The following is a 7789-nucleotide window of genomic DNA, read 5'->3' as shown; positions in this document are numbered from 1 at the left end:
CTGAGGGGATCTGGGGGAAGCGGGACGGGACGGGGTGGGCTCGGCTTTCCAGCTCTTAATGTGCCTTAAAAAGGGCAAGGACCGAAGGTTTAAACCCTGGAATTGAAGCGTGACATGAATTAGAAGTTGTTGTGCTTGCTGTGCTTGTGTGTAGAAGTGGAATTTAGTTCAGGAAGTCATGCGGGGTCTCAAGCAGCACAAGGCACAAATAGGAGCAGCCAGAGCTAGGCACACGCTGCTTGTCTATAATGGACTTTGATATGAAGCTCTCCTGATGCTGGGGTGAATATTTAGCCTTTTCCATGCCGCTCACGTTTTTAGATGCTGTTAAAGCAGAGAAAAATGCACTTTAAGGGATTCCATAACGGATTTAAGAATATAATTGCTTTCCTCAGAATGAAAGGACAGATGCAGCCTTCACATCTCAGACACAACTTCTAGTGACTTACACTAATGATTTAAACACCAAATTTATAAGATAAAACTGCAGATTTTCACCAAGGGCTTCAGCAAACACCACAGAAGTGCAAGATTGCTGAGCAGCTATTGGAGCCTCACACAAAATCACAGAATGTCCTGAGGTGGAAGGGACCCAAAGGGATCATCAAGCCCAACTCCTGGCCCTGCACAGGAAAACCCAAAAATCCCATGCTGTGCCTGAGGGCACATTGAGGTCTGTCAGCCTTGAGGCCATGACCGTTCCCTCAGGAGCCTGTTCAGTGCCTGACCATCCTCTGGGGAAGAACCTTTTCCTGGTATCCCGCCTAATCACAGAATCACAGTCTGGTTTGCATTGGAATGCACCCCAAAGATTATCCAGTTCTTAGCCCAGTGCTCTGGAACACCTTCCACTAGGCCAAGATGCTCCAAATTCCTGCTAACATGGCTTTGAACACTTGCAGGGGATGGGGCAGCCTCAGCTTTTCAGGGCAGCCTGTGGCAGGGCCTCACAGCCCTCACAGGCAGCAATTCCTTGCCAACAGCCCAGCTAACCCACATTTTCCAGCACAGGGAGGAAGCAAAGCACAGCCATGTGCTTCCAGGAACATGGCTTTGGGTCACCTCACAGCCACTGCCACTGCAGCTATGACTGGCAGCTGCCGGGGACAACGCTGAGACACACTGAGCTCTCCAGCCTCCGGCAGGGTGGCAAAGCTGAATCCTGCCCCAAGTGCCACCACTGTGGCTCCAAGAGCTCTCTGTGCAAGCACACAACAGCATCAGCCCTCCTGGTGCTCTACAGACCTGAAAGGGCACCTGGAGCCTGAGTGTACTGCCAGGAGCCAGCACCTCTGCCAAGAGCCCAGGAGTGACAAGGGCCAATTTCCTCCAGAGGCATAGAGGCTCTGCCCAGGGAGCAGGGCTGTGGGCTAGCAGGGCTGAGGGGACAGGGGACTGGAATCACAGCCCAGCTGCCCTGGGACAGGCCTGACAGACAGACAGACAGGATGGGGGGCAGGCACGAGTCCCCATCCTCTCTGTGCCCACCTGAACCCAGGGACTTAAGGCACAGGTGTGGTATTTGCTGGGTCGCCAGGACGAAGGAGGAATTGAGACTCTGACTCCATGTTCTTAGAAGGCTAAATTATTATTTTAGGTACTTATATTAAAGAATACTATACTAAAACTATACTAAAGAATAGAGAAAGGATATTTACAGAAGGCTAATGTGGGAAGATATCGCGATGTTACACTCAGGCGGAACCCCTCCCCTTTTACCGTTACCTGACCGTTAACCCCTGTTATAAATGACCCCGTGAAACCGTTAATAAAGGCCATTTCACCATCCACCACATTGGTGAGTGCGTGTGCTTGGTCCGTGTGGCAAAGGTGCTGCCACCGACTCGTCCTCGACCCAGGACGCCACGCCCCAAGCGGCGGCAACAAGTGGTGCTGAAAACCCAGGAACGATCCGGGAAGTGGGAATCTCCTGGGCGAGTGAATGGCAGCTGGAGCAGCGGGACTGTCTCCGGCGGGGAGGATGCTCCCAGAGGACCGGTGAGAGGGGAAAGTCTTGCGCTGAGAATTGGTGAAGTAGGAAGGCTCGCACCAGGAGCGGGTGAAAGATGAAGGCTCGTGCCTAGGACCGATGAAAGAGGAAGGCTCATGCCAGGGGTGGTGAAAGAGGAAGTCTCGCGCTGGGAATCGGCGAAGGAGGAATTCTCACACTGCAGCCAGCAAAAGAGGAGGTCTCGTGTTGAAAACCAGTGAAGGAGAGGATGGAGCCCCTTGCCAAGGTCATTTTTAAAATTCACGGACAGTGGGGCATAGCTTGCGAGCCGGGAGACTTCATCCTCGCGGTGTCAAGGCTCCTGCGCGTTGGGGTAATCGGGCAGCTGGAGGGTATTCTTCACCCGGAAGTGTGGGATGATTGTACTGGGGCCCTAGCAGAGGAGGCTATGTCCTCAGGCTTGGGGCAAAATCTAAAATTATGGGGCAGGGTCATGCAGGCTCTGAAAAAGATTTAGCAAGTTCAGCAGGAGCGGGGAAAGTGGCCACCCAGGACTGCTTGCAGGAGGGGCCCCAGCAGGGTGCGGACAATCGTGGGTCTGCTGAGTGTGGGGATTTGCAGCTGCAGGAGCGCTCTTTGCGCCTCCCGAGCCCAGGCACCCTGACTATGGGGAAAAAGCGGCCATTTTGGGATGGACTGCTAGAGGAGGCGCAGAACGCGTCCGTTAATTCAGAGGCGCAGAGCGCGGCCGTTAGTCAAGAGGCGCGGGGTGCGGTCGTTAGCTCAGAGGCGCGGAGCCCCGCCATTGATTTGGACTCCGAGGCAGTTTGGGCAGGGCCTCCGCCTTATGCGCCACGGGGTGGCACGCCCCCGAAGGGGGGTGGTTGCGGATGCAAGCACGATCGGCAGAGATGGAGAAGGTCTCCAGGACAGCGCAGACACACGTGGGCAAAAAGGAAGGAAAGGACACGGAGGGCGAGCTGACGCTGCTCGGAATACGCGTTGGAAATCTCATCACAGGGCACTGGCCTCCCCCAGCAGGAGGCAGGGCGAGCCTAGAGGGAGGGAGGGCACAGGGCTAAGACAAAGGGGCAGGGTCGGAGCCTGACAAAAAGGTCTTGGAGCCCAGAAGTCCCCAGCCAGTCGAGTTCCGGGACCAAGTCAGACTCGAGCTGGGACGAGTAGTTCCACAAGTGGTCCATTCCTGATCCCGACTCTTATTCTGATGATTCTGATTTGGGCGAAGAGGGAGTGGGAGCACGCAAGGGTAGCCATCACAATCCTCCTGCTTGGGCCAAGGGGAAACTAGGAAAAGAACAAGCTCCTCTTATGGACTGGAGGAGAATAAAAATAGCGTGTGCCGAGTGGGCCCGTTCAGCCAAGCTAGCGTTTCCTGTCCAGGTGAGGGGGCCAGGCGGAAATCAAAGAACCTATACACCTGTGAACCCCAAGGATGTACAGGCAATTGTCAAAGCGATTGCAGACAGGGGGATTAATTCAGCGATGGTCTCTACTCTCATCGACAGTGTTTTTGGAGGGGATGACATGCTCCCATTTGATATCAAGCAGACGTGCAGATTAATTTTTGATGGGGCAGGAATTATTGTATTCAAACAAGAGTGGGAGGACAACAGTGCAAGGCAGCTGGCCTTGGTGACCAGGACACACCACCCACTATATGGTTCCAGCTTGCAACGCTTAATGGGCACAGACCCAATTATGATCACTCCCTAGGCGCAGGCTGAGGGCCTTCGAGCCCACAAGGTAGTGACAACAACCTGTGCTGCCAGAGAGGCGATTCGCTCTGCATCTAAGGTGATCACCAGACCATCGCCCATCGCCATGGTCTACCATAAAGCAGAGCCAGAGCGAAGGTTTCACGCAGTTTGTGGACCGCCTCCAGGCAGCAATTGATTCCTCCGCTCTACCATCAGAAGCAAAGGGCCCTGTGCTAGCGGAGTGCTTGCGCCAGCAGTGTAATACTGCTACAAAGGACATCTTGCGGTCGCTACCACCCGGGGCTACCATAGCAGACGTGATTAGGCATGTCGTTAAAGAGGAGCATCTGGCCCCAATTCAGGCAGCTATCCACACTGCTATAACTAACGTAATGGCATGCTTTAAGTGTGGCCAGGCAGGGCATATCGCAGTAAACTGCCCTCAGTCAGGATACCCACCGACAGCCATTCCCCCACGCCAGATGGGGCTTAGGGGGCCATGCTGGACATGTGGAAGGAGGGGGCATTTCGCTAGGGAGTGCAAACCCAAGGATCAGGGAAACGGGATGGGGAGGGGGCACCCGGGCCACACTCAGCCCCCTCCCACCCGGAACATGAAGTGGCCCGGTTGTGCCAATTGTCAGTGGGTCACGGAACTCCCGCACCCACTGCCCCCTTCCACTGTCAACTTCACAGCCCAGCCAACGGCCCAGACCAGTCCATCCACACCCCAGGAATACCAAGAATGGCTCCCTGGGGACAAGGCCCCTGGGTGGCCCTGGCCATGAAGGCATGGGAGCGAGACCCATGGGTGGCCTTCGCTGTGAAGGTGGGCAGACACCCACTAATAGTGTGGGCTGTCTGCCGCCTCTATAACAACTCTGATGGCCCTGCTATCTGTATCCCTTTTTGGGTTGGTACAGGATCGGATGTCACCGTCACTGGCCTTCACAGTGGAAGTTGGAAGCCCCCATGGTAGGCGGGGTTGGAGGACTGTCTCACACCTGAAAAAGCACCCAGCTTATTGCGCTAACGCTTTGCATGGAGAGGGGACCAGGGAGAACCATCACCTTCTCCCCGTATGTGATGTCCGAATGTCCACCCTTGTTAGGGAGGGATGCCCTGACCTTGTTGGATGTTAGAATGACAAATTTATTCTAAGGGCCACTGCTACACACCCACAACTGCCCATCAAATTGAGATGGAAATCACTAGACCCAGTGTGGGTCAAGCAGTGGCCCTTGTCCAAGCCTCGAATGACTGCCCTTCTCAAATTAATTACCCAGGAGCTACAGCAAAACCACATTGAACCCTCCACAAGCCCATGGAACACTCCGATCTTCGTCATACCCAAACGATCTGGTGAAGGCTTCCATCTCCTACACGACCTACGGGAGGTGAACAAAAAAATCCAGCCAATTGGCCCTGTGCAAACTTTGTTGCCAATAAATTCCATGGTGCCAAGAGGACAACCCTGTGCAGTGCTCGACATCAAAGACTGCTTCCTTTCCATCCCCCTGCATGACGAGGACAAAGAGTGGTTTGCCTTTTCAGTCACCTTCCCGAACAGCCAGCGGCCCAACCTGCGCTTCCAGTGGCAGGTATTGCCTCAGGGAATGGTCAACTCCCCCGCCATTTGCCAAATCACAGTGGACCGAGCACTAGCGCCAGTCTGACAGAATGATCCCACCGCGACCATTATCCAATACATGGATGACATCCTGATCGCCGCACCATCGACGAGCCAGGTAGACAGGCTAGTGTCTGCAATCTCAGAGACCTTAAAAGCAAATGGGTTTAAAATTGCCCGTGCAAAGATAAAAAGGGGACCATGCGTGACCTTTTTAGGGGTGGGACTCCTATATAACCCCTCCCCAAATAAAAATCCGCCGAAACATCAGGACGCTCCACAACATGCAGCAGCTGGTGGGATCCCTACAATGGCTCCGTAACATCTTCCTGATCCCTCCCGAGGTCATGGATCCCCTAAGCGACCTCCTAAAAGGGAAGAACCCATGGCAGCAAAAGGTGCTGACACCAGAGGCAGTGAGCTCGCTTGACTTTATCAAACATCAGATGTCAATGAGCACGTTCACCAGATGGGACTCGAACGCACCGGTCGATTTGTATGTCCACCTTACGAAGAAAGGGGGAGTAGGAGCGCTAGCCCAAGGACCCCCTGATAAAGCCCAACCAATACAATGGGTGGTCTTGGGAAAACCATCGTGCGGCTTTTCCCCAGGATTTGAGTGCCTTGGTAGCCTCATTATGAAAGGCAGAAAACTCGCCCTGAGACATCTGGGCACTGAACCCACCAGAATATGTCTGCCCTTCCGCACACAGCTTTCCGCACAGTCATCAATAACGTCAGAGTACCTGGCCATAGCCTTCACTGGATTTGGGGGAGAAATTTGTTACGCAGCGAAACCCCCTTGGACTCAGTTGCTTGCGGTTGTTGACATCGACCTACCATCTAAGATGATTGACCAGCCATGAGAAGAACCCACAGTCTTCACCGACGCGTCTTCGTTAACCTCCACTGCAGCGGTAGTATGGCAGTCAGGAGAGCGGCGGCGTTGTATTAAAACAACAGATCCTGCGCTTCCGGTCCAGCAACTCGAAGCAGCCGCCGTGGCACTAGCATGTGGACTGTTCCCGGAGGAACACCTTAACATCGTGACAGACTCTATATTCGTGGCCAAGCTCTGTCTAGCCATGGCTGGACCCGGCGTGGCAGTGTCCACAGTGGCGACGATGCTGAAAGAAGCACTCTGTTCGCAAAAGTGCACCGTGTCTATCATCCATATCAACAGCCACAGTCCAGTTAAGGGGTTCTTTCAGATCAGCAACAACAAGGCAGATGTCGCTGCAAAAGGGCTGTGGACCCTAAGAGAAACCCGTCAACTACACGAATCCCTACATATCGGGGCCAAAGCGCTCACAAAGAAATGCAGAGTCTCAGCCGCTGATGCAAAGCACGTCATCACCTCATGCCCCTACTGCCAAAAACCACCACTGTGGTCCAGCGGCATCAGTCCCAGGGGCCTCAAGGCAGCCAAAATATGGCAAACAGATTTTACATTATGCCAGCTGCTGAAACCCCGAACATGGCTTGTAGTAACAGTGGACACCTACAGTGGAGTAATCGTGGCCACGCAACACCGAAGGACCGACTCCAAAGCAACTATCCAGCATTGGTTAATGGCCATGGCATGGCTTGGTATCCCGAGGCAAATGAAGACAGATAATGGTCCGAGTTTCACTTCAAAATCAGTCCAAATGTTCGCATCAAGATGGGGTATAACTTTAGTCCACGGCATCCCATATAATAGCACCGGACAGGCTATTGTGGAACGGGCTAACCAAACCCTAAAAACTAAACTGGAGGTGCTGGCGAAAACAGAAGGTTTTACCAATTCCATCCCACCAAAAGACGAAGCGCGCATCCTGGCAACCGCCCTGCTGGCTTTAAATCAGTTCCCCAGGGGAGACGAAACAAAAAGTCCTGCCCAGAGGCACTGGGCCACCCAGGCACTAGAGGAAGGCCCACAAGTCATGATCAAAAATGAGTTAGGGAAATGGGAAACGGGTTGGAGGCTAGTACTCACAGAGTGAGGGTACGCAGCCATTAGGAAAAATAGTAAAATTAAATGGTGCCTGCTTAAGTCGATAAAACCGGACCTTCAGGGCAAAAACTAATGAAATTTGTAAAGCTTGGTTTGCAGGACTGAATCCTCAGATGCCCCCGTGGCCCGTATCTTCCTAAAGGCTGCGACGAATCATCAAGCAGCCCGATGGCAGACCATACCAGGGTCGTGAAATACTCAGTGACCAAACTAAAGGAGAGGCTGGCGCAGAGAAGGACTGGGGGAAAAAGCTCAACAAAAATGTTATCAGTCATGGTTCACATAAATGTTGGTTTTGAAAGTCTTGTTTTAAGTGGTATCCATCAAGTAGAGTTCGAACTCTGGCCACGTTCTGGCTCTACTTGAATGGAATGCCAATCAACCCGGAGTTTTTCTGCGTTAAAGGTTCAAAGGACGTTTTGGAGAGAAGATGAATCTGGACATGAGCTCTCCAAATCTCTCTAGTTTTAAGGTCAAACAGGTCACAGACTCTG

Source organism: Molothrus aeneus, chromosome 6, assembly GCF_037042795.1.
Source record: "Molothrus aeneus isolate 106 chromosome 6, BPBGC_Maene_1.0, whole genome shotgun sequence".
NCBI classification, from domain to species: domain Eukaryota; kingdom Metazoa; phylum Chordata; class Aves; order Passeriformes; family Icteridae; genus Molothrus; species Molothrus aeneus.
Note: the sequence above shows the minus strand (reverse complement) of the source record.